Source organism: Ovis aries, chromosome 9 (genome assembly GCF_016772045.2).
Source record: "Ovis aries strain OAR_USU_Benz2616 breed Rambouillet chromosome 9, ARS-UI_Ramb_v3.0, whole genome shotgun sequence".
Taxonomy (NCBI): domain Eukaryota; kingdom Metazoa; phylum Chordata; class Mammalia; order Artiodactyla; family Bovidae; genus Ovis; species Ovis aries.
In genome coordinates, this window is record NC_056062.1 from 79,732,197 (window position 1) to 79,760,024 (window position 27,828).

General features: G+C 43.1%; 1 long non-coding RNA gene across 2 annotated transcripts; it reads right to left on the reverse strand.

Annotated features, from left to right (window-relative positions):
• On the reverse strand, positions 1-27,816 carry LOC121820360 (uncharacterized). Of its 2 annotated transcripts, XR_009595002.1 has the most exons (3): positions 27,476-27,816; positions 24,358-24,523; positions 1-4,515 (listed from the first exon to the last, which is right to left on the reverse strand). It is a non-coding gene; the product is annotated as an uncharacterized LOC121820360 (long non-coding RNA). The 2 variants fall into 2 exon arrangements; XR_009595003.1 differs by having other exon boundaries at positions 1-24,523.
• Positions 27,817-27,828: the final 12 nt, after the last annotated feature.

Genomic DNA, 27,828 nt, shown 5'->3' on the forward strand with positions numbered 1-27,828 from the left:
TATTTTGCCATTTTGTTTTTATTTTCTGAACTTGGCTGAAGTCACTTATCTTTCTTCAGAATACAGAGAAATTTACACCAGAGAAATGCAGACCCTGTAATTCTTGTCAGGGACAAAAGAGAAAAAAAGATTTCCAACTGATCATGCAGTGGGCTGGAAGCATGCAGACACATGTGGTATGAATTGAAAGGCTCCATGGAACTTCCTTTATGGCCATAATACAGGTAGTTTCCATGATTCTACCATTGTCCCTAAAATTCCTATTTGATTTATTCTTTTAGGGGAAGATAGGTCAATATTTCAGATTACTGTCATCAAATGGTGATAGCCAGCTAGATTGCTAGCTGTTGGATGGCAGGGCTAGCTGATGCTTCCTTAATAGGCCCAGTTGGTTCAAGTACAATCTATACACACAGTAGGTATTCAATAAATACATGTGAGAGCCCTAACATATGACTACACTAAGCATAGTTAACCCTTACTTAGCACCATATGGCTCATTTGTAAAACAGTTCTCCAACTAAGAACACCAAAATCTGTGCTTATCCAGGAGAACAAAAGTTAGGTTGGTTTGGGTGTTTTAGAGAATCAGGAGTAGGATGTGAGCATGAGTTGTTTGGGGCCCAGGTATTAGGCCTGTATTAGAAATGTGTGAACCACATATGTAATACGTAATTTAAAAATTGCTAGTAGCCACACTGGAAAAGGAAGAAGAAACGCGTGAAATTATTTTTAATATATTTAATCAATATACAAGAATATTATGTCAATATGTAATCAAAACAAAAATTATTAGTGACATATTTTACACTTTTTTAATGCTGTCTTCAAAACCCATCGTGCACTTTAATCTTATCACAAACCTCAATTCAGAAAAGCCACATTTCAAGTGTCCAGTAGCCATCCACGGTTACCATACTGGACAGCACAGATCTGTGCCAGTTGAAAGTGACTGGAAATTGGGAGGAGAATAGGGAGAGCCAGGGGTCAGTAGAAAGTGGCCAGAGAATGGGGAAGAGAGTTGGAAATCGGGACTATGACAAAATGTGCTTTGAAAGTTTTCTGGGGCATCTTTGGTTTAATGGCTGGAGCTCCACTGCTCAGGTGTGTTTGGCTCAGACTGGGCCAAAAGGATTCTCAGAGGTTCTTGTAGATGGGGTTCCTTTAAGTGAAAGAAGTATCATTCCTTTGGTGTCTTTGAAGTGAACTGATCCAACCCAAAGTCTCTCAGACACCTGAAGTTATAGTTACTTTCTTCTAGAGAATATCACCATCTTCTAGAGGAACATAATCAAAAGCTCATTTTCCAGCACAGGTATACCTAGCCAAATTCTATCTCCACAGCTCTATATTTAATATCCTGAAGATCATAGTAAAGGCTCTGAGAAAGAGAGTACATAGAAAAACTTTCGGTTTCACCTTTTTCGGAATGCCATCCAGTCTACCCAGGGCACTTTCCCATAATCCATGACCTGTGAACTTAGATTCAGCTGGGAGACAACTTCCTTAGATTACTTATCACACTAGTTTAGCATGCGTGGGGTGGGTGGATGAGTAGGAGTGAAATCCACATGAAAATACCATTTCCTTCTTTAGAGACTAGACATCGAAACATTCCTGTTTTCTTGCCGAGTTCAGAGATTTACATCAGGAGCAGCCCCAGTCACCAAGCCTAATTCAAAGTCTATTTCTCTCCCATGAAGCAAATTAAAACTTAGAAACTTTAGGATTGTTTTTCTGTTATTAACCTCTAGATTTTTTTCTCCTGAGGGTACCTCATCCTGAAAGAAATTAAAAAAGTGAAGTCGCTCAGTTGTGTCCGACTCTTTACGACCCCATGGATTGTAGCCTACCAGGCTTCTCCATCCACGAGATTTTCCAGGCAAGAGTACTGGAGTGGGTTGCCATTTTATTCTCTAACCTCATCCTGAGAGCTAAGAAATCAAAGATTTCTGGATCTTTCTAGTATCTATCATTCAAAAGCAGGTTTTCCATCTTCATATCATGAGTTGGATACTCCAACCTAGGGGGTGTAGTTCTGGTAGACCAATATGTAACCTGAGGCTTGCACCTGATCTACTTTTGAACTGCTTGGCTTCTTTTTAAAGCGTCTCGTTTTCACTGTGCCTTTGTGGTGACTCCATGGATTTCTTGGGCATGTCTTTCAGGTCACAGGTATTGTTTGCATTCACTTGTGATAACAGTTCTATCTTGAAACTAACCCAGTATTTCTTCTGGGTATTTTAGATGGATCCTCCCTTCTCAAATCTAAGATTTCTGTAACCACTGCTGCTGCAGGCCCCTGCCTGTGGTTTCTCTGATTGCTCTCTTTATGGATTTTCTTCCTGTTTAAGAGCCTGCATCTCTAAATGATCTGCTAAACTTGGGATCCCTTTGTGGGTAGGGGTGGGGGAGGGCTCGTTCTAGCTGGCTCTGTTAGATTTCATCACTTTTTCCCCTAATCTTCTTTTTATGAGCAGCTGGAGCTGGGTATGCCTCCTGATCCCCTTTATATCCACCTACCGTGTCTCTCACACCCCAAACCTTCTCCTAAGGAAACCTTTCTCTTCCTCTTGCTTCATCAGCCCATCTGCTTTTATTTGTCTTTCAATTCTAGTGAGCTACAAAGGCAGAAGTGTATTTTGACAGTCAACCCAGTTTCTCCCGGAGTGAAGAAGTGAGCAAGCCCACTTTCAGCAACACTGTTTTGGTTTCAGGCTTTCTGAGTTGCCTTCTAAGCTTTGGGGCCGAGCTTCTTTGGGGAGTCAGGGGTTGTTTTATGTAAACCCAAGGAGATGGGACATTCTTTATAAAAACAGTGGCTCCTATCCCTTCTTTGATGTCTTCATTAGTGAAATCTATCATACTTTGGAAGTGTCACCAATGTTAGTGCCACTGGGAAGTAAAGCTAGGGCCAGAATTTATGTTAGTGAACAAACTGAGGATAACCTTGAGGCCTGGTGGTTGGGGGTGACTTGAGTCTGGGGATCAGCTCCCTCTTTTTACACTTGTCCCTGAATGCACTTCTAGATTAAGGTCTGGCATGAAACCACCACTGTTGCTCTGTAGCCAGGAAGAACATAGCTGACAATGTTGTTTAAACACTCGGCCTCTAGGAATGTCAAAGAGACATAATCCCAGTAGGGAAAAAACCTCCCTACCCCAATGTCTAAAAAAGCACATATGCTGCAGCTCTGCCGATTTGAGGATTAGTTTTAACTAGGTTTAACATGTTCCATTTTTCCTGGAATGCAATTTATGTCACAGCCACGCCTGCTCGGACATGAAGGGCTCCTGCAAGATCAGATTAAGGTCATCCTTAAAGGTCATCATAGTCATTGCTTATGGGTAGGAAGAATTAGAAGATTCTGCACCCCCAAATTCTTGTTCTCCAGCAGAGTGCATCCTTTGTGGGAAGAAAGATGAGAATCAGAGATTCTAGCAGGGGCTGACCTCAAACGCTCAACTCCTTCCCTGAGACTCACCAGGAGGACACAGATCCTCTCCAAAAGGTAGGGAAAATCATCAGAAGGGTCACTCAGCTGAAGTTTCTCCACCCGGAAACCCAAATGCAGGGCAGCGGTTCTCAATTTGATCACTTGGAGGACTCGTTGAAACAGAGATCACTGGGTCGCTCCCAGAATGTGATTCAGGAGGTCTGGGGTGTCCTCTGAGCATCTGCATTTCTACCAAGTCCCTAAGCGATGCCAGTGCTACTGGTCCAGAGACCTCACTTTGAGAACCTCTGATCTATAAAAATGCAGATGTTCGCCAAGAGGCAGACCAGTCATTCTTTGCCTGGACGAGAAAACTCCTTGTGCTTTGAGTGACATGGAGATGTGTGAGTGACAGAATGGGGGATGTAGTCCCAATGGTTTGTTTCCACAACAGACCTGGAAGAGAAGAGCTGACTGAGAAAAAGGATTTTTACCATTCTGACACTCAGTCCTTCCTTACAAGGGGCATTGAATTGATCTGTCAATATTATTCTAGAACCATGGTGACATGCTGATTATACTAGACCCAATGCTAGGAGGTGTACTGAGCAAGATAGCACACAGGCACTGTCCCTTATCAAACTTGGACTATCAGAGGCTGGACTAAATGGTTGGACTTCTTGGGACAAAGAACCATGGACCAGCAGCACTGGTTAGAACTGCAGAATCTCAGCCCTACCCCAGGCCTCCCGCAAATAAGACTGTGCATCTTCACAAGATCACCAGCTGATCAGGCACACTCAGACATTCCAGAAGCACTGAGATAGTTACATCCTCTTCTCTCCATCCTTTATGCAGCTGCCAGAGTGCTCTTTAAAGATCTAAATCTAAACAGTCTTTGCTTCAAAGTCTTCAATGATAAGGTTTCCCAGTTAGTGCTAGTGGTAAAGAATGTGCCCATCAATGCAGGAGATATACAAGATTCAGGTTCCATCCCTGGGTCAGGAAGATCCTCTGGAGAAGGGCATGGCAACCCACTCCAGTATTCTTGCTTGGAGAATCCCGTGGGCAGAGGAGCCTGGTGGGATACAGTCCATTGGGTTGAAAAGAGTTGGACATGGCTGAATTGACTTTGCATGCATGCTTCAATGATATCCATTCATCCAAAGAATTAAATTTAAGTGTCATACTTTTGGGGAGACAAGGAGTAGATAAATATGATTCCAACAGAGGAGTTGTAGGTAGATAGGGTTAGTGACTAGACAGTTTTACAGACTGAATGGTGTTTTTCTGTCTTTCCATTACTCAGAGAGGCATCAGAGGAGCCCAGCTCAGCCTGACCCTTCACCCCACAAAGACCATGCTTTGAAAAGGGCAAAGCCTTGCGTGCTTATGACGCTGCCCTTTCCTGTACCGGTGGGTTTATCCATCTGAGTTCTCTATGGGACGGGAAGACGTAACCCCCGTGATTAAGAGAATCTAGACACAGCAACAAGGGGAGAAACTGCATCTACGTGCTGGTAGTTAGGCAGGGGAAAGGGGAGCATGTGTTGAATCTGAAGGGGTTCATGGAGCAGTAGGAAACCACCGAGGGGCTCCCGGATGAGAGCCCCCATTTACTGAGGGGTCCCGGTGCCACGTCATGTGCTAAGAGCTTTACTGATACTCTTTCATGGAATCTCAACAGTCATCGAGTCAGGTACTAATAATACCCACAGTTAACAGAGAAGAAAAGTAAGAACTGGGAAGGTTAAGCAATGAGTCCATGTTACTCAGCCAACAGGAGGTGAAACTAGGATTGAAATTCAGATCAGATTCTAAATTCAGTGCTGTCACTTGGTTCACTACATGGCTTCCTGTCACAAAGGCAGTCATTGTCCGTCCCTGGCCAGTGATGCACATATATATGAATATATATGTATATATATGAATATATACATATTCATGTCCATATTCCTTGGACATGCATCTCAGGAAATTGCTGACTGCCCTTTCCCATGATGCTTCCAGAATGCGTTTCCTTACAAGTGATGAAGTGGAAATGGCACCAGTGTGCAGGAACGAATGGACGGATGGGGAGCTCCAGATGGAGGCGGCAAATGCTGGAACGACGGGCCGTGACCATGAATCAGCAGACGAGCCTTGGTTCTTGGTGACAGACACCCATTTGCCCCGCAGCCAAACTGTCTGCTTTGGCTTCTCTGAGCTGCAGTGGAAGCCAAGTTGTCTACCACCCAATCAGTGACCCAACAAGAGGGGCTGAAATTATGGCAAAGTCAAGCCAGATAAAAATCCACCCCTGTGCATTGCTGCAGCGGCAGAAGAGAAGTCACATATCTGTTTCTGAATGTGTCAGAGATTCCTGTGGCCTGGGAATGGGATGCCAATGACTGGAAAGGCAGAGGGGTGACTGCCTTAAATGCACTGCCTGTAAAGTCTTTTCGTCTTCTTGCCAAGAAATTAACGAAGCCACGTCAGAAGGAATTGTTATTGGACAACTTAACATCTGCCATTTAAGCTAAGAATAAAGCAGAAAAGGAGGGCCTGCGAAGCCATAAAGGACAATAGTTTAAAGCTACCGAGAGAGAACTAAGGCAGGTTGTTGTAAACCTTGATTTTCAACCCTATTACTGACACAGATAGGCCTGTGGATATTTTGAAATTTATTGCTTTTTCACGCAAGTTTGAACCAAGCAAATCCGAAATCATGTAATGTGAAGACAGTAATAAAGTCTCCCTTTAGATACAACATTTGAGATAATATAAATCTCCTTGATTTGCCATGGTCCCAATAGCAAATAGATGGCAAGCTTAAACTGTATGAAAGAGCTCTTGACAAAGGCATGGGCAAGGTGTAGGGAAACTGCAAGGAACTGTGGCAATCTCCTCTCCTGCCCTGAAGGAGAGGGGAAGGAGCAGTCACTGCCCTCCTTGGGAGGGTTAGCTGTGTGGAGAGGATCGTTGGACAGGAGCTGGGACTTTGGTAAAAGGAAACAGTTGATCTGTGGTAGCCTGGCAGAGGGTTCTGGAAGAGACACCTAAACCTCTCTTTTCATCACCTTGATGTCTGTTGGTGGGACCTGCCTGGAAGCCACAGGTCAAGGAGACTTGTTCGTGTAGCCCATATGGATCAACCACCTGGGAGGAAGAGGATGGAAACAAACCCCAAAATGAGGCAAGTATGATATAATTTCAAACCAGCAGGAAGACAAACTGTAAATAGTGTTTCTGCTATTGCCACATGACCCTGCCATTTCAGCTGGTAAATAGCACTCTTGCCCCCGAGGCCCCCAAACTGTAATATCTACCTATCTGTGGTTGCGATCGCTTTTGAATTGTGTGGATTTTGAACTATGACATGCTTTTAGGAAACATGCTTTCCATCAACTTCCCTAATTCGTCTTCTTCAAAAGACCACTTTGGTTTGGAGTCTCTTGTAGATTTTAAGCTGCAAATAAATTATCAGGCTACAGAAAAAATTCTGGCTTACCTCCCTTTACGCAGTTTCTGTGCTCTTGAAATACCACAAAATTAAGATTTTTCAAAATGCAATTCTATTTTTATTTTGAGGCATGGGATACGTTCAATTCTGTGCAGACTTTTTTCTTACTTTAGAATCAATTGATGCTCCAAGAAGCTAATTTTGAACAGAATGAACAGCTGAGTGTTCACAGTCATAATGGTTGTAGGAACTTGGGTTGATGGATTACAAGCTCCCTGAGAACAGGGGCTGTGTCTCATTCAACAGTGTATCCCCAGCTTTCAGTGTAATGCCTGGTTTATAAAAAGCAGTCAATAAATGTTTCTTGAATGAATGAAGAAAGGTTTTTAAATACTGCATAGATCAATTGTACCAACTTCCAACCATATTCCTATTTATTTCGAGCTTTCAGAATCACTAGAAATGATACTATGAAGGTTGACTGGTTTCCCCTCTCCACTGGAATTCTTATAAACTAAGAATTAGCCTCTAAACTTAGTCCTCCTGTTATTGTTCAATTATTTTGAGAATTCTCCTAAGTGTAATAATTGCCAGTTAGAAACTTTTCCCAACCAAGAACCAAAGGAAGTCATTTATAGTTTCAGATTCCCTGTGAATACAGAAATCTGGAATCTCAACCAAACCAAGTATAAGTGTTGTCATGGGGGTCCATCCTGTTTAGTCATCTGCTTTCCTTAGAAGACGCCAATCCTGCATTTTATAGCCACAAAGTGCAGCACAAGCAGGTTGGAAGAAGCCTTTGATCCTCTCTAAGACATCAGGATTTACTTGGTATCACCTGCTACAAGAACGAGCTGGAAGGGGCTGGAAGGATCTAGAAAAGCTTTGCCCTGCGATACTGGGCTTTGCTTACAAAGCCTGGATTCTGGCATCCCTTAATGATGACCTCATTTGGGATATTTTTAATTCAGGAGATTAAACCGAGGCCTCATTTAAGAGGTAATCCATGAATTTGATTTCCATTAAGAGCAGGAGGAATGGATTATTTTCCTGTCTTTTTGGGGCTGAATTTCCCCTTTACTCAGACTTCCTCTCCTCTGCTTGGTGGTGATGCCAAGGTAGCTTTTAGTCTCCGGTGGGGCCGTGGGTGTGTGGCTCCCCCTGCAGCCATCGCTGATTCATCTCGGTGACTCATCCGCCGGGGGCCTCTGGGCTGGGATTGAGTGATGTCACTGCACCCCCAACCCCCACCCCCTGCCGCCCCCTGCTCTCCTTCTCTGCATGATCACCAGAGGCGCATGCCGCTGAGGCTGCCCAGGGAGTCTGGGAACTCGCTGAGCTTCCCAGATACCAGGCGATCCCAGGCAGGGAGCCCTGGGGTGCTCATCGATGGAGGGCTGAACTCCTTCACCCAGCTCACCGCGAGGCCATTTATAGACGCAAAGAACCGGGAGGTGACCAAACCGACACATCCGAGGCTGCCAGAGGTCCACGAGTCAAGTTTCCCTGCCCCAGTCTCTCTGCTTTGAGATCAATTATTATAAACTACCATTTGGTAGGAATGCTCTTAATTCAGCTGTTGTATAAACCATGGGTCTGTTTCTCAGCACTTATAACTCAGAGCCTTCAGACAGCCGTGATCCCTGGTTTGATCTCCCCGCCCCCGCCTTTCCATTTCTTTCCTCCCATCTCTGCTTCAGCCGCTCCCCCACCTCGCTCCTAACAGTTTCCAGCTGTGTATCATTTGGCCCTATTCTCACCCCGGTTATCACACGCAGCTGGCCCCCTTCTCAGTCCCAGATATGCTATTTATTTATGCCCAAACATCTGGGCCTCGACACAGTCTTGTCATGGCAACGTGGCGAACTTGAGAAAGCTCTGACTGGCGGTCAGCTCACAGGCTCCAGCATTGCAACCAGCCAGGCAGGAGGGGCCGTGGGGACCCGGGGAAGCCAGAGGCTCACACGTGCATGCTGCGGCTTTTAGAGGGGCCTAGTCACGCTGGAAGATGAAGGTGTGGTTCCTTTTAAAGTGGAGGTTTCACTGCAAAATCCAAATAGCTCACTCTCCCTCATCAGGGAGCTGGAAGCGAGGTTACCCATTTAAAGCAAATGGTCGTCCCCCCTAAGTGACTGGGCTGTGACCAGCAGAGATGCACGCCAGGATCTTCAGACCGCCTGCCAGGGACAAACAGAGAAGGCAATGGCACCCCACTCTAGTACTCTTGCCTGGAAAATCGCATGGATGGAGGAGCCTGGTAGGCTGCAGTCCATGAGGTCGCTAAGAGTCGGGCATGACTGAGTGACTTCACTTTCACTTTTTACTTTCATGCATTGGAGAAGGAAATGGCAACCCACTCCAGTGTTCTTGCCTGGAGAATCCCAGGAATGGGGGAGCCTGGTAGGAGGCTGTCTATGAGGTCGCACAGAGTCGGACAGGACTGAATCGACTTAGCAGCAGCAGCGGCCAGGGACAATGGATTGGGAGCCCAGAGTCCTGGTTCTGGCTCTGGCTTTCTACTTGTTCTCTCCCTGACCTTGGACAAGCCTTCAATTTCAAGGGTTGATTTGAAATTTCAAATCAATTTCACATCAACAGGCCAATTCAATTTCAATCTAGACTCCTATTTCCTTTTCCATGAAGTGAGACTAGGTTAAATTGTGGAGTTTTTAAGTTTCTGTTTTTAAAGCTCTACGTTTAGCTTTTCTTCTATGGAGCATCTTTTAAAATTTTGTGGCTGCAGTATCCACAGTGATTTTGGAGCCCAAGAAAATAAAGTCTGTCACTGTTTCCACTGTCATCCCCATCTATTTGCCATAAAATGATGGTACCAGATGCCACGATCTTACTTTTTTGAATGCTGAGTTTTAAGCTAGCTTTCCACTCTCCTCTTTCACCTTCATCAAGAAACTCTTTAGTTCCTCTTTGCTTTCTACCATTAGGGTGGTGTCATCTGCATATCTGAGGTTATTGATATTTCTCTTGGCAATCTTGATTCCAGCTTGTGCTTCGTCCAGCCCAGAACTTCACATGATATACACTGCATATAAGTTAAATAAGCAGGGTGACAACATACAGCCTAAGTATCTGGTACTGAGAAAACAATAAACATTACCTATTTTTATTATCCCTCAACATCCTTCAAGCTAGGCTTTAGCAGTATGTGAACTGAGAACTTTCAGATGTACAGGCTGGATTTAGAAAAGGCAGAGGAGACAGAGATCAAAAAGCCATCATTCGTTGGATCATAGAGAAAGCAAAGGAATTTCAGAAAAACATATATTTCTGCTTCATTGAGTACACTACAGCCTTTGACTGTGAGATGGGAATACCAGACCACCATACCTGTCTCCTGAGAAACCTGTATGCAGGTCAAGAAGCAACAGTTAGAAACGACCATGGAACAACTGGTTCAAAATTGGGAAAGGCATATGTCAAGGCTGTATATTGTCATACAATATGTCATAGCTTGCTCCTTGAAAGAAAAGCTATGACAAACCTAGATGGCATATTAAAAAGCAGAGACATTACTTTGCTGACAAGGTCTGTATAGTCAAAGCTAAGGTTTTTCCAGTAGTCATATATGGATATGAGAATTGGACCATAAAGCAAGTTGAGGGCCAAAGAACTGATGCTTTTGAATTGTGGTGTTGAAGACTCCTGAGAGTCCCCTAAACAGCAAGGAGATAAAACTAGTCAATCCTAAAGGAAATCAGCCCTGAATATTCCTTGGAATGACTGATGCTGAAGCCGAAACTCCAATACTTTGGCCACCTGATGTGAAGCATCTTTCCTGATGCTGGGAAAGATGGAGGGCAGGAGCAGAAGTGGGTGGCAGAGAATAGGATGGTTGGATGACATCACTGAGTCAATGGACATGAGTTTGAACAAACTCTAGGAGACAGTGAAGGACTGGGAGGCCCGGCATGCTACAGCCCATGTGGTTGCAACGAGTTGGACAGTAACTGAGTTACTGAAATGAACTAAAGCTGGGCTGGACTGCTGTGATCAGGAGGGGCCCGATAAGTGGTAGAGGGAAGCTGGTGGGATTGAGATGTGAAGATGGAGCAGAGCTGAAGAGCCAGGGGATGTGGACAACCTCCAGGAGATGGAGAAACACTGGAAAGGATTCTCCTCTAGGTTCTCCATCAGAAACGCAGACTGGCTGATACCTGGATTTCAGTCCAGTGTGGCCAGTTTGCATTTTTGACCTCAAGAACTCTTAAGATAATTTATGTTGAACTAAGTCACTAAATTTGTGGTAATTTATTACAGAAGTGATAGAAAATAAATTCAGGCCCCCGTACCTCATTAGCTTATTTCAGTATTTCTGCTTCTTGCCAACAGGAAGCCTGGGTTCAGATCAGTTCAGTTGCTCAGTTGTGTCCGACTCTTTGCAACCCCATGGAATGCAGCATGCCAGGCCTCCCTGTCCATCACCAACTCCTGTTTACCCAAACTCATGTCCACTGAGTCAGTGATGCTATCCAGCCATCTCATCCTCCATCATCCCCTTTTCCTTCTGCCTTCAATCTTTCCTGCATCAGGATCTTTTCCAGTGAGTCAGCTCTTCACATCAGGAGACCAAAGTATTGGAGTTTCAGCTTCAGCATCAGTCCTTCCAATGAATATTCAGGACTGATTTCCTTTAAGATTGACTAGTTTGATCTCCTTGCTGTCTAGGGGACTCTCAGGAGTCTTCTCCAACACCACAGTTCAAAAGCATCAATTCTTCGGTGCTCAGCTTTCTTTATGGTCCAACTCTCACATCCATACATGACTACCGGAAAAACCATAGCTTTGACTAGACAGACCTTTGTCGGCAACATAATGTCTCTGTTTTTTAATATGCTGTCTAGGTTGGTCATAACTTTTTCTCCAAGGAGTAAGCATCTTTAAAATTCATGGCTGCAGTCACCATCTCCAGTGATCTTGGAGCCCCAAAAAATAAAGTCTGTCACTGTTTCCATTGTTTCCCCATCTATTTGCTATAAAGTGATAGGACCAGATGCCATGATCTTAGTTTTCTGAATGTTAAGCTTTAAGCCAAATTTTTCACTCTCCTCTTTCATCAAGAGGCTCTTTAGTTCTTCACTTTCTGCCATAAGGGTGGTGTCATCTGCATATCTGAGGTTATTGATATTTCTCCTGGCAATCTTAATTCCAGCTTGTGCTTCATCCAGCCCAGCATTCCTCATGATGTACTCCGCATAGAAGTTAAATAAGCAGGGTGACAATATACAGCCTTGACGTGTTCCTCTCCTGATTTGGAACCAGTCTGTTGTTCCAAGCCCAGTTTTAACTGTTGCTTCCTGACCTGCATACAGATTTCTCAAGAGGCAGGTCAGGTGGTCTGTATTCCCATCTCTTTCAGAATTTTCCACAGTTTCTTGTGATCCACACAGTCAAAGGCTTTGGTATAGTCAATAAAGCAGAAATAGATGTTTTTCTGGAACTCTCTTGCTTTTTCGATGATCCAACGGATGTTGGCATTTTGATTTCTGGTTCCACTGCCTTTTTAAAATCCAGCTGGAACATCTGGAAGTTCATGCTTCACATACTGTTGAAGCCTGGCTTGGAGAATTTTGAGCATCACTTTGCTAGCGTGTGAGATGAGTGCAATTCTGTGATAGTTTAAGCATTCTTTGCCATTGCCTTTCTTTGGGATTGGAATGAAAATTGACCTTTTCCAGTCCTGTGGCCACTGCTGAATTTTCCAAATTTGCTGGCATATTGGGTGCAGCACTTTCACAGAATCATCTTTCAGGATTTGAAATAGCTCAACTGGAATTCCATCACTTCCACTAGCTTTGTTCATAGTGATGCTTCCTAAGGCCCACTTGACTTCTCATTCCAAGATGTCTGGCTCTAGGTGAGTGATGACACCATAGTGATTATCTGGGTTGTGAAGATCTTTTTGTATAGTTCTTCTGTGTATTCTTGCCACCTCTTCTTAATATCTTCTGTTTCTGTTACATCCATACCATTTCTGTCCTTTATTGTGCCCATCTTTGCATGAAGTGTTCCCTTAGTATCTCTAATTATCTTGAAGGGATTTCTGGTGTTTCTCATTCTGTTGTTTTCCTCTATTTCTTTGCATTGATCACTGAGGAAGGCTTTCTTATCTCTCCTTGCTATTCTTTGGAACTCTGCATCCAAACGGGTATATCTTTCCTTTTCTCCTTTGCCTTTTGTTTCTCTTCTTTTCACAGCTATTTGTAAGGCCTCCTCAGACAGCCATTTTGCCTTTTTGCATTTCTTTTTCCTGGTCTTGATCCCGCCTCCTGTACAATGTCATGAACTTCCATCCATAGTTCTCAAGCACTCTATCTATCAGATCTGATCCCTTGAATCTATTTCTCATTTTCACTGTAATCGTAAGGGATTTGATTTAGGTCACACCTGAATGGTCTAGTGATTTTCCCTACTTTCTTCAATTTCAGTCTGAATTTGGCAATAAGGAGTTAATGATCTGAGCCACAGTCAGCTCCTGGTCTCATTTTTGCTGACTGTATAGAGCTTCTCCATTGTTGGCTGCAAAGAATATAATCAACCTGATTTCGGATTTGACCTTCTGGTGAGGTCCATGTGTAGAGTCTTCTCTTTTGTTGGAAGAGGGTGTATGCTATGACCAGTGCGTTCTCTTGGCAAAACTCTATTACCCTTTGCCCTGCTTCATTCTGTACTCCACAGCCAAACTTGCCTGTTACTCCAGGTGTTTCCTGACTTCCTACTTTTGCATTCCAGTCCCCTATAATGAAAAAGACATCTTTTGGGGGTGTTAGTTCTAGAATGTCTTGTTGGTCTTCATAGAACCATTCAACTTCAGCTTCTTTGGCATTACTGGTTAGGGCATAGACTTGGGTTACTGTTATATTGAATAGTTTCCTTGGAAATGGCAAAGCCATTTGGAAAGACTGGAAAGCTTTGAAAGCCTAGGTTATCTGAGTTCAAAATCATAAAGGTCTGGGTAGAATTTCTTTAGACCCTAACATATGCTGCATTAAGGTGCTATCTGTTCCTGCCAACCCCCTTCTCCATGCAATGTGATCCCATCCTATCCCATCCCACGAATGCAATTGCAAAATCATAAAATTAATTTTGTTTTAATTTTCAAATGGCACATTACTTTGCTGTGTGCAGTTTTAGGGGGTCATTGGGAATATTTACCACTCATGACTGATGATAAAATTAAGGCCAGAAAGCCAGGCTCTTAGATTAAACTGAGTTATGCCAGCATGATTCTTAACATGATTTTTTCCAGAATTTTTCCTAGGAAATAAATTCTTTCATCATCAAGAGAATGCCATATAAACTCTCTTGATAAAAGAATTCAACTACTGGAGTATGTGAGGCATATGGTAGTATTTTTTTTTTTTTTAATATCACTGGTTGCTGAAATCCTGTTTGATTATACAAACTGGGAGAACTGATTGTTGTTACTTGCTTTTCTTTTTCAGTTCCTTTTACTTTTTAATTGGCTCAAGTGATGGAAGACAAGAAACGAGGAATATTTGCCTTCTCCTTCCCACAGGGGATTCCCTGGTGGCTCAGATGGTAAAGCACCTGCCTGCAATGCAGGAGACCCAGGTTCGATCCCTGAGTCATGAAGATCCCCTGGAGAAGGGAATGGCAATCCACTCCAGTATTCTTGCCTGGAGAATTCCATGGACAGAGGAGCCTGGCAGGCTACAGCCCACAGGGTTGGAAAAGTCATACATGACTGAGCGACTAACACTTTCCACAGGCACTTTCATCTCGTTTCAGTCACCGGTGGGCTGCCCAGGTACTCCAATGCTTGGAAACCTGTGCAAGAAGCCTGCTGGTGCCCAGTGTCATTTCCCGGCCTAACCCTGCAGGGGTGGTTCTTGCTTCCTTCTGCTTGAGGGTGGGGTGTGGGTGGTGGAGTGAAGAGAACACATCATGGAAGGAGGCAGGAATCCCTTGGCCAACAGGTCATATGTTTAGCCACAGGACAGTTCACTTTCTCTTCCTGTTCTACATAAACTAATAATTCTATGTTCAAACTGCTACTTGTTTTGCTTGCCATTGACTCTGGACTCACAGATCCCATGATGCTGGGAATGGCTGAGTTTCCAGAAATCTCAGCTATGACATGCTGCTTAGCTTTAGCTATTTTCTCTTATTAAAGAGGGTTGCAGGGTGGGAGCGGTTCCCTCTTTAAATCCCCATGCCAGAAAATAGATCTTTTATCTTTCCTTATACTTGGCCTTGTATTTCTAAGTCTTCCCCCACCCTCATCCTTCTGGAGCTCACAGCTGTTGAGAATTCCCCAGTCTCCACACTCTTGCTCTCTCTGAGAGGCAGTCTTAGAGTAGGAGCGTCTACTTATTCTCCAGTGACCAGCATCTCAGAGGGTGTGTAAAGTCTTAGTCGACACTGTATACTCTTCTTGAGTTAGATTTTTACTATCACATTTCAGCCTGGATTCTGCAGTGGGAAACTTACTGCTACCCAATTCACTTTTATGCAACATCTTTTCTAAATGTGGCTATACCCCTTTTTAGTTCGATATTGTAAAAATTAGTGCTGAATCATACCCAAGACCAGATGGAGTTGGCTTTTTCTGAGGAAGACACAGTGTTAGGTTTCCTTTTTAAAATAAACTTCAAACTTTTTATTTTGTCTTGGGGTACAGCCATTTAACAATGTTGTGGTGGTTTCAGGTGAATAGCGAAGGGACTCAGCCGCACATATACATATATTCATTCTTTCCCCAACGCCCCCGCTATCCAGGCTGGCACAGAACATTGAGTAGAGTTCCATGTGCTATATAATAGGTCCTTGTTGGTTATTCATTCTGAATATATAGCAGTGTATCTATTCAAACTTTCTAAACTCCCTATCTTTCCCCCCAGCAACCATAAGTTTGTTTTCTAAGTCTGTGAGTCTCTTTCTGTTTTGTAAGTAAGTTTATTTGCATCACTTCTTTTTCAGACTTCACATATAAGGGATGCCGTATGGTATTTCTCCTTTTCTGTCTGACTTCACTCAGCAGGACAAATCTCTAGGTCCATCCATGTTGCTGCTGACGGTCTTTTTCATTCTTTTTAATGGCTGAGGGATATTCTACTGTATATATCAACCACATCTCCTCTATCTGTTCCTCCGTCAATGGACATTTGTCTTAACTGTAGTAAACAGTGCCGCAATGAACATTCGGGTGCATGCATCCTTTTGGATGTTTTTCTCCAGATGTATGCCCAGGAGTGGGACTGCAGGGTCATACGGTAGCTCTATTTTTAGTTTTTAAAGGAATTTCCATACTGTTTTCCACAGTGGCTGTACCAATTTATATTCCCACCAACAGCGTAGGAGGGTTCCCTTCTCTCCATACCCTCTCCAGCATTTGTCGTCTGTGGATTTTTGATGACAGTAGTCATTCTAACTAGTATGAGGTGATTATGAAAACTGTCAGTTTGAGCAATAACCTGCTGGTGTCCTAAATGTCTTAATGTGAGAATCAGAGGGGCCATGTGGGCCATCTGATCAATTATGTGGGTACTGATTGAGAACAGGAAGAAGTAAACAACCCAGAGAGGCAGTGTTAGTCACACAAATCTACCATTTGTGTCAGAATTCTGTTACTTGCTTGTTAGAACTTTGCAGATACAGCTGCTGGGTGAGCAAACCAGTATGGATGTGACTCTGAGCTGATCTCACAAAGCCTTCGTATTGCAGGGAGATGAAAAATGTTTTCAGAGTCTAAGTCACACAGGGTAAGAAATCAGAGGTAGCACAGGATCTTAGGTATGAAAAAATAAAACCAATTAAAAATAACAATCATTATCTTTGAAGTTTAAAATGAAAAGGGACAAACATCTTGACGAAAATATAATCCCTTACTTGTGCTCATCTTGAGTAAAGCTGTCTCCCGGTTCCCATCAGTTCCTCACTTGCCTTAACAACACAGGATGGAGTCTAGCTTGAGTGAGATTACTGTTCTTTATGTTCATTGGCTTTCCTTGAGTGACAGCCACAAAAATTGCTCTTCTTTGGAGGGATTTAGGTAATTTCTAGACACTACTTCATGATTTCATTTAAAAACTGAATTAAAGAAAAAAAAGAAAAACAAGATTGAGGAACAGGGGTGGCAAAGTAGAATCTACAAGCCTGACTGTCCTGTTTGGCTATCACAGGATTTTTTAAATATTATTTTATTTATTTTTAATTGGGGGATAACTGCTTTACAGGGCTGTGTTGGGTTCTGCCATACATCAACGTGAATCAGCCATAGGTAAACATATGTCCCCTCCCTCTCGAACCTCCCTTCTCCTCCCACTCCATCCCACCCCTCTAGGTTGTCACAGAGCACCAGATCTGAGCTCCCTGTGTCATTCAGCAAATTTCCACTGGCTATCTAATTTAACATATGTACTGTACATGTTTCAGAGCTGCTCTCCCAATACGCCCCACCAGCTCCTTCCTGCACTGGGTCTATAGGTCTGTCCTCTATGCATCGTCTTTGCTGCCCTGCAAATTGGTTCTTTAGGGCCATTTTTCTAGATTTCATATATATGTGTTAATATATGATATTTTCCTCTTTCAGACCTACTTCACGCTGTATAATAGGCTCTAGATTCTGTCACGGGAGTTTTAAAGTGAGGAATTTCACATAAAAATACAGATTTCTCCACGGCTACGATCCGCTGGAGTGGAGTGGCAATTGCCAGCCGGAGATGGGGCGTAATTCCCTCTTCAGTTCCCTAAAGGCTTGCTCTGGGCCTGCTTGCCTCACTACTCCCCATGCTGGGTCCTGAACCTGAACTCTGATTCTGGCCGCCACCTGACACTGTGGAGACAGTGTGGTACAGAATCACTGTGAGAGGGAACCGCGGTTTAACTCCACGAAGACTGGGTTTAGCCTGTGTGTGAATGGGGGAGGACCAGGAGCGGGAAATAGTTGTCGAAGCAATTGGAACAGTTTCCCCAAATGCATCCATGTACAGGGGAAGCAAAGAAAGGGAAGTGAGCAGAGATAGGAAAAAAAGGGGAAGGAGAGGAGGGCCTGGTTCTCAGAAAAGGTTCGGATCCATTAGGTAGCAGGGAGTGGGACGGAACTCACCAGCTCACTCTTCGTGTGATCCCTTCCACAGGCAGCACCAGGCTTCAGGCACACGGTCAGCCGAGGAGGCCCCACTGCAGAGGCTGACCTCAAGACACATGCCCACCTTCTCCTCTAAGTTCTGCAGACTCTTCTGGAATAAGCCATTCTAGCTCTGGACCCGAGCCACCATGGAACTGCATCTACAACCTGGCTCTCTGTCCAGCTGCCCACCAGCCTGTAAGGTGGGGCTCCGGTTACCACAGTGCCAGACTCAGTGTCAGGATGCTAAGGGGACCTTCAGTCCTGATATTCCTCTCTGGATTCAGCATTTTGGATCAGTGTATTTTCTCTGAGAATCTGTTTTTTTTTTTCTTGTTTTTAAGTATTACAAAACATTATGAACCTTACACCACGTCTGATTTCTCTCTCTGCGCTGGTGGATAAACATCAGAATCAAATTTGTGGCCAGCTTCTAGCAAGTGTAGGAGACACAAATGTCTGGGATGCATTTGGGGACAGTCAACCTTCCATTATCTGTAGTTTTTGCATCTGCGGATTCAGCCAACCTCGGAGGAAACTATTAAAAAAATTCCAAAAAGTGTCAAAAGCAAAACTTGAATTTGTTGCATACCAGTAACTATTTATATAGCATTTACATGGTATTGGATATTACACGTAATCTGATGATTTAAAGCAGGGGTCCCCAACCCTCAGGCCACAGACCAGTAGCGGTCCGTGACCTGTGAAGAACTGGGCCTCACTAGCAGAGGTGCTGTCTTCCACAGAACCAGTCCCTGGTGCCAAAAAGGTTGGGGACTGCTAATTTAAAATATGTAGGAGGATGTGCATACGCTAAGCTATGCTAAGTCACTTCAGTCGTGTCCGACTCTGTGCAACCCCATAGATGGCAGCCGACTAGGCTCCGCCGTCCCTGGGATTCTCCAGGCAAGAACACTGGAGTGGGTTGCCATTTCCTTCTCCAATGCATGAAAGTGAAAAGTGAAAGTGAAGTCGCTCAGTCGTGTACGACTCTTAGTGACCCCTTGGACTGCAACCTATCAGGCTCCTCCATCCATGGGACTCTCCAGGCAAGAGTACTGGAGTGGGGTGCCATTGTCTTCTCCGAGGATATGCATAGGTTATATGCAAATACTACACCATTTTATATAAGGGACTTCAGCATCTTTGGATTTCTTATTCTAGGTGCCCTCCTAAAAGCAATCTCCTGCAGATACCCAGAGACAACTGTACTTTGCTTTTTCTTAATTTTTGAGCTCTTTATTTTCCTTTGTTCTTCTTCTTGACTGCTAATTTTAAAGTGCTTTAAAAAATATCTTACTGCTGTCAGATGCTACACAAATACAAAATGAATAACCAAAGAAGGCATTCCAGAAGGCAAGGAGCATCTTCAGTTAAATTAGTCCAGGAACAATCAAACCTCATGCTTATGGGTGCTAGTTGATTGCAACATGCAACTGAACATTTTAACTGCACAATGCTCGCCCATTAATTTAAAACTTAATTTAATTTTACCTTTGTTCATTTTCCTCATGTACTCAGTGGAAATTCCTAGCTTCATGAAAACCGATGGCTTACCATGGGGTCGGGGGAGGGTGTCTTCTCACCCTCATAGCTATCTGGCAGTGTGTGACATGTGCTGATTGATATGATTGGATTCACTGGCCTACCCCCATCCCAGGATCCCAACTCCCTGCAGGTACTGGTTGTCCTCCATGAAGATCCTATGTGTGTGTATATGTGTTAGTCGCTCAGTTGTATCCAACTCTGTGACTCCATGGACTGTGGCCTGCCAGGCCCCTCTGTCCATGGGATTCTCTAGGCAATCATACTGGAGTGGATAGCCATTCCCTTCTCCAGGGGATCTTCCTGGCCCAGGGATCGAAGCCAGGTCTCCTGCATTGCAGGCAGATTCTTTACCGTCTGAGCCACTAGGGAAGCCTCAATCTTAGGACCCAGTGTAACCCATGAGAGATCTTAGATTATATATGAAGTTAGGGTGATTCCACTTTCTGTTTTTCATACTGTCCTTTCTCAATGACTCTTTTTTTTCTGGGATATCCCAAGATTTATATCTAAGTCCTGTTGGGATCTTTTCTTCCCAATTAATCTCCCAAGTGAAAATCTACCAACTTCACTTCTTTCTCTAGAATTCTTCTGTACCATTAAAGTGTTGTTGGGAAAAAAGAGAAGCTGAAAGTATGTGAAGAGTGTGTATGTACATGTTGGTGGGAATGCAAACTGGTGCAGCCACGATGGAGAACAGTATGGAGATTCCTTAAAAATTTAAAAACAAAATTACCATGTGATTCAATAATCCCACTCCTGGATATATATCCAGAAAACACAAAAACTGTAATTGGAAAAGAAAAAGCACCCCAGTGTTCATAGCAACACTATGTACAATACCCAAGACATGAAAGCAACCTGACAGATGAATGAAGAAAGATGTGGTGTTTGTACACACACACACACACACACACACACACACACACACAATGGACTATTGCTCAGCCATAAAAAAGAATAAAATAATGCCATTTGTTTCCACATGGATGCACCTAGAGATGATCATACTAAGTGAAGTCAGTCAGACAGAAAAAGATAAATATATGATATCACTTATGTGGAATCTAAAAAAATGATAAATGAGCTTATTTACTAAACAGAAATAGACTCATAGGCATAGAAAACAAACTTATGGTTACCAAAGGGGAAGGGGGGAGGGATAAATGAGGAGTTTGGGGTTGACATATATACACTACTATATATATATACAAAATAGATAAATAACAAGGATCTATTGTAGAGTGCAAGGAACTATAGTCAACATTTTATAATAATCTAAAAATAATCTGAAAAAGAACATATATATATATAAACCAAATCACTTTGCCATACACTTGAAACTAACACATTATAAATTTCTATTAAAAAAGAGTATGTGTGTGCATAAAGGAAAGGGAATAATAAAGATACTAAAACTATGGGTATAATCTGAACAAAATATGGCATGAAAAGAGATGGTAGGGAAAAGAGAGACTCTGCACCTACAGCTCTCTGCGCTAGACAGCATGTGGAGGTGTTGACTGAGGGCAGCTTTTTTGTTCTGGAAAGTGATGAGGGCTGTTGGACAACTGGGGAATGACTCTAGGGTGATTTAGAGAAGGCATGATGTAGCTTACATAGAAGGCAAGACCAGGCTTTGTAAATCATCAAGCTTCTACTCTGGTTGGAGATGAAGGCTGGCATATGTATATCCCAACCAGAGAGAAATTCAATGACTAAATTACACATTAAAAGTAGTAACTGCAACAATTGGAGAAGGCAATGGCACCCCGCTCCCGTACTCTTGCCTGGAAAATCCCATGGACAGAGGAGCCTGGTGGGCTGCAGTCTGTGCAGTTGCTAAGAGTCAGACATGACTGAGTGACTTCACTTTCACTTTCACGCATTGGAGAAGGCACTGGCAACCCACTCCAGTGTTCTTGCCTGGAGAATCCCAGGGACGGGGGAGCCTGGGTGGGCTGCCGTCTATGGGGTGGCACAGAGTCGGACACGACTGAAGCGACTTAGCAGCAGCAGCAGCAACAAATAGGGTACACCCATGATTCTAAGTTCTACGTACAAGCAATTAGTGGAAGACTCTCTTGGACAGCACTTAGTTGTGCTTTAGGGTCTCTTTCTAAATTGTAGTGAAAATCTTCACATTTGGTGATTGGAGTCTCATAAATTTCTTGATTTTTACAATCATAACCGTGTTTTATGAGGTCTTCTGTTAATACTCTGTTATTTTCTAAAATAATCAATGTCGTTTACCTTCTAAGAAGTTTTGAAGTCAGCTGTCCCTTAAGTTTCTTTGGCTTTGGTATCGCATAGCTTAAACCCATTAGTTACTCAGTCTAGTCTAGGTAATATTATTGTAGTGAATATGAATTTTCATAGTTACAACAATTTATAAAATTCAGATGAACTTAAACATGGCAATTCAAGGAACTAGGTAACAACACTTAAAATACAAAATTCAAATAACTTTCTTTGGCAATACGTACGCTGTACAAATACTTCTGGCTGCCCTGTAATGGGAATAAAACCCCCTAAGAGTATTTCTTGTCTGAGTCCAAATGTACAAGTTGGGAACTAGTTCTCCCTCCTCTGAGAGGAGTACTCCCTACTCCTTTCCAGGGAAGGTGGTCTCTACCAGTTCCAGGGAAGGTGGTCTCTACCAGTTCCCCAAGAGTTTTGACCCCTGGAGGGGTAACTGTGAGAATTCCTTTCTCAAGATCTTGCACCAACAATCCAACAAGGCACTCTCTAAATGTTTCCTAAGCTCTTTAACTCCAGCCAGCAAAGATTTTTGTCTCCTCTTTGTGTGGTAGAGATTTGGCTTATATATCATCACATGTTTTTCTTCCTTTATGATTTATATTATAAACTCTTAACGCTCCATGGTTTGCCCTTGTAGAGCTAAAACTTTCTCTTTCAATGCTACTGTAGCTTTCCCTCTCAAGAAATTATTCTGAAATTCAAAATAAGAATTTGAGTTGCTAAATTCTACTCTTTCTGGGTTCTTTGGTATTTTCCCTTCTCTGTAACAAAAATCTCAGCCTAAAGATCTCATTTTTCTGGTGAAAAGAAAATGCCAGGAAGGAAGATTATGTCTACCAATATTTTAAAAATATTTTGCAGTTACTTATATGACATGAGACTACTTATATGACATTGAGAGTCCCTTGGACAGCAAGGAGATCAAACCAGTCAATCCTAAAGGAAATCAACCCTGCATATTCATTGCAAGGACTGATGCTGAAACTCCAATATTTTGGCCACCTGATCCAAAGAGCTGACTGATTGGAAAAGACCCTGATGCTGGGAAAGACTGAAGGCAGGAAGAAAAGGGGACGGCAGAGGAGGAGATGGTTGGATATTACCAATTTTATGGACATGAGTTTGAGCAAGCTCTAGGAGATGGTGAAGGACAGGGAAGCCTAGCAGGCTGCAGTCCATGGGGTCGCAAAATGTCAGACACGACGTAGTGACTGAGCAACAATGACAAAATATGTGAACGGAGTGACTTAGGTGGTCTGCTATAACATTTTGCTCTGTGGGTGGCAGGGTGCGGGGAGGGAACTGGGAAAAAGCTAGGCACATTTTTCAAGATATTAGTTCAAATAGTTTTTGCAATTTACCTTTAAGAGCCAGATTTTTTTTCTTTCCCTTTGAAAATATTCCTTACGTCACTCCTTTTCAATGATCTTCCATAATCTGGGAGGGTTAGTTGGCAAAATTTCATACCGTAAGCAGTACTCACTGTCTCATCTAACAGACTCAAACTATCACTCTGGGGGAAGAGAAAATCTCTGTGGCTAAAAAATGTCATCTGGGATCTTAAAGCCCATCAGCAGGGAGACAGTGAGGAATGTGGTTCTCTTGATTGGGGAATAGGTTGGATGACTGGAATGTCTTTTTCCCCCAGCATGTTAATTTCTATGACTGGAAGAAATCAGACCTTAAAAGGAATGGAGGAAGTACAATTTTCAGAGAACAACAGTGAAGACTAGTTACTGGGGAAAGGTGAAAATACTTCCAGGTCTGAGTTCATGACAGTAAATTTGTATTGCTTTCATAACATTAATAGAATGATTTTCACAAATGCAGTGCAAATGATGATGTTTTATTCCCAATGTGGACTGCTGAAATGAACCTCACTTCTCTTCAGCATCATCATGCCACATATACACACCATAGAAAATGATTCACAACATATATATATATATATATATGTTTATACATAATTGTAGGTGTATATGAAGACTCATGCATATATAACTGTATTAAATATATATATTTGAAAATTAAAAGGTATTTTTATCCACTAGAGAGAGTCTGATATTTCAATCTATCAAGCCATAATTTTACATCACAGATTAGTGGCTAAGAGCGTGGGTGCAGGAGTTGGATTGCTTGGGCTAAGACCATTTATTAGCTGCGTGATCTTGGGCAAGGTCCAGGATCTTTTTGTACAGCAGTAACCTCAGCTCTAAGATGGGAGAAATAACCGTACCTGCCCAATGGAGTAGTTTAGGGATTCAGTGAATTGGAACATGGTACTGGATAAAATGCAAAATAAAGGTGAAATTGTGTTAGAATTACTAGTATGTGTAAGGGCCACACTAGGTGCTTTGAGGGATAAAAAAGGAGACACAGTCTCTACCCATACACAGTCTACTGTCTAACTGGAAACCCAAGATGCAGTCTCATACGAATTAACTACTAATGCCTGAGAAGCAAACCAACAGTTTAGTTCAGTAGCACAGACCAGCTTCTCAAGGAACAGAGAAGTGTATATGAGGTGTCAGTTTCACATTTGCGTCCCTTTACTCAATGCTTACCTCTTTGACATGATGAAAGGCTCAAGCAGATTGTATAATAAACACTGCTGCAGTGGTCAGCCTACATTAATCCTGCAGTGGTTTAGTCATGGGTAAGTGTTATGACGCAGATGTTAATGCTGGATTAAGGCTCTTGACAACGGAGGTTGGTCCAACTGTTAGTGCTCTGAAAAGTGAGCCAATCCATCAATTTCTGCAGTTTATAAAGGGACGGTGATGACTTCAGCTAATCCCACCCCACCCCCCCAACTCCCTGCTGAGATTTACAGAGAATTCCAGACTGTGGTTATCTGGTTTAAGAGGTAATTCTGGACAAGAACTAGCACAAAACTGCATGTCTAATTGCCAAATGAATGTATTACAGTTAACAACCTCTCTGTGGGATCAAGGGCTGCTTATATGTGCTCTGAAATGATGATGGAAGGCCTTGGGAAGAAGTGATTATGAAAGGGCCTTCAACAAGATTTAAGGTGATTCCTGGCTTAATCCCTTTTAAGTTAAATATTAATTCCCCTAACTTAATTTTTAAAGCATCACTCTAGATTTTTACCTAAGACTGCCCTGAATGGTGCCCATATCAAAAGATGCTTTCTAAAGCTAAATTATCAGTTTAATAGGTTTCCATGTATTGATTTAAATATGTAACCTGCACCTATAAAATTGCTTCTGTGGGGAAAAGAGGGATATTCTGATTTCAGAGTAAATTAAAAATCAATTTATAAACTCACTTTTAAAAACTCTGCTCTGACTGGTTCTTTCACTCAACAATTATTTATTGAGTGTTTTTTATGTATCAGACATCAGACACTGTTGTAGTCACATATGAACAAAACAAAGATCCTTGCCCTGATGGAGCTGACATTCTAGAGAGGAGAGGCAGTAAATAATGAACACAATAAAGAGTTGGTATAATGTTATTACCAGAGAAGGCAGTGGCACCCCACTCCAGTACTCTTGCCTGGAAAATCCCATGGATGGAGGAGCCTGGTAGGCTGCAGTCCATGGGGTCGCTAAGAGTTGGACATGACTGAGCAACTTCACTTTCACTTTTCACTTTCATGCATTGAAGAAGGAAATGGCAACCTACTCCAGTGTTCTTGCCTGGAGAATCCCAGGGACAGGGGAGCCTCGTGGGCTGCCGGCTATGGGGTCGAACAGAGTTGGACACGACTGAAGCGACTTAGCAGCAGCAGCAGCAGCAGCAGCAGCATAGTGTATTACAGGTTTCCCTGGTGGCTCAGACAGTGAAGAATCCACCTGAGATGCAGGAGACTCAGGTTCAATCCCTGGAGTGGGAAGATCCTCTAGAGAAGGGAAGGGCTACCAAGGTGTCAAGTGCTAAGGAATTAAAAAAAGTAGTGCAGAGTTAGAAGGATGGGGCTGGGTGTCAATTTTAAATAGGACAGTCGTTGACAAGGTTATATTTAAGCAAAGTGTGAAGGGAGCCAGCCAGGGGAGTTGAACCATACATGGGGAAAGAGCCAATGCCAATGCCCTGAGGCAGGAACCTACCTAGTGAGTCTGAAGAACAGTAGGTAGGCCAGTGTAGTTGGAAGTGGGTGGGAGAGCAAGAGGATGTGGTCAGAGAGGTAAGCTGCATAGTGGCAGGGAGGGAACTGAACAAATCATGGAGAGCCTTGCAAGCTACTGAAAAGCCTTTGAGAAAGACAGCAGTCACTTGTACTAGGCTGGTTTAAAGTAAGGCCCTGAGCTGGGCTAAGTTGCTTTAGTTGTGTCTAACTCTTTGCAACCATCATGGACTGTAATCCGCCAGGCTCCCTTGTCCATGGGAGTCTACAGACAGGAATACTGGAATGGGATGCCATGTCCTTCTCTAGGGGATCTTCCTGACTCAGGGATCATATGGACATCTCTGACCTCTCCTGCATTGGCAGGTGGGTTCTTTATACCACTAGCACCACTTGGGAAGTCCACCTGTATCAAAACAATTCCTCTTATTCCTTGTCTCCTATACTTCAATTTGAATGTGGAAACAATCCAATTGAGATCTTGTTAAAAGTCAAATTTTAAATTAGCAGGTCTGAGGGGGGCCTAAAATTCTGCATTTTTAACGAGCTTGCAGGTGATGCCAGACTGCCAGTCGACAACCCCACATTGACTAATGAGAGTGAAGAACCAAGGGGCTTTGAGGCTTTCTCCTCCATTGGTTGGCTGCAAGGGCCTTCTTGCTCCCTTTGAGCTTAAAAGGACATCCTGAAAGCTTTCATACTGGTCATAACCTCATCACTGGCCTCACTCTTTCATGTCCTTTCACATGGCTAGTAAGGGTACGGTCCAGAGCTCTCTTGGGAATATGAGATTTGGCTGTTTCCATGCAGGGTCTAAGAAGTTTCTAGGGCCTCCTTACTGCCACTATGGGGGCTCTGCTTCTAAACCTTCACCTGGGAAGCCCTGCTCTACTCCTTAAATGATAATAGTTCTCTGAACACATTCCTGTCTTACTCCAATTATAGCAAGTAATTCTGACTTTTAGCCTTCACTCCTGGTCCTATATCTTGAATGATAGCCTGACTCTATAAACTAGGCCTGAGGCAGCTAGAGAATTTGGGTGATGGTCCTGGGATGAAGAGGTGCTCACCTGATGTTAGCGCAACAGGTAAGGTTGAACTTTTTTTTTTTTTTTTTTTGCTGTTCAGTGCAGCTAGTGAGATCTTAGCTTCCTCACCAGGGATTGAACCCTTGCCTTTTGCAGTGGAAGCAGAGTACCAACCACTGAACAACTCGGGAAGTCCTGAGTCTGACTTTCATAAAAACTAATGAAGTAATTTACAGCTGAACAGGCCTGGAAGGACTAGACATTTGTGAAAATAAAACCAAGGTTATGAGTCGGATAGACCTGGGTTAGAATTATCCTTCCACGCCTTACTGTGTTATGTCAAGAATGTTCCTTGGCATCTCTGAGCCATAGCTTTCTCACCTGGAAAATGAGAATGATAACGATACCTCCTTCATACATTGAGAAAAGGCATATGAAGCATGTAGTAAAGTGCCTGATGTAATGATACTCATAAAATACTAGACGCTATTAGTTTTATAATTACTATTAAAATCCAACCACATGTCACATCGCTCTGTGGCCTGGCATTACGGTACTTACCTTTAAAGTCCCTGGAGTTAAAAGTACCAGGGCACATCCCTCAGCAAAGTCTTTCAAAGATGAGACAGACCAGGAGCAGGTTCATCATGGCAGATGTTACAGTAGTTAATGGAAGGAACTTTAGATGGTTAGTTTAGAAAGCATATCATGGGGGTACTGATAATGATCACTGTCTTGAGGGTATCTTGTAGAAGAGGACCCTGAGAGCACACCTGAGACCAAAGGGAAAGGGGGAAAAAAAAAAAAAAAAAAGGGAAACGGAAGCACATCCCTCTGTAACCTGTGAGTGAGTTCAGGGGTGAAATAGGGGGTGGGGGCGCCTGCGAGGGTCGGCGGCTCTTGCGCAGCTGCGG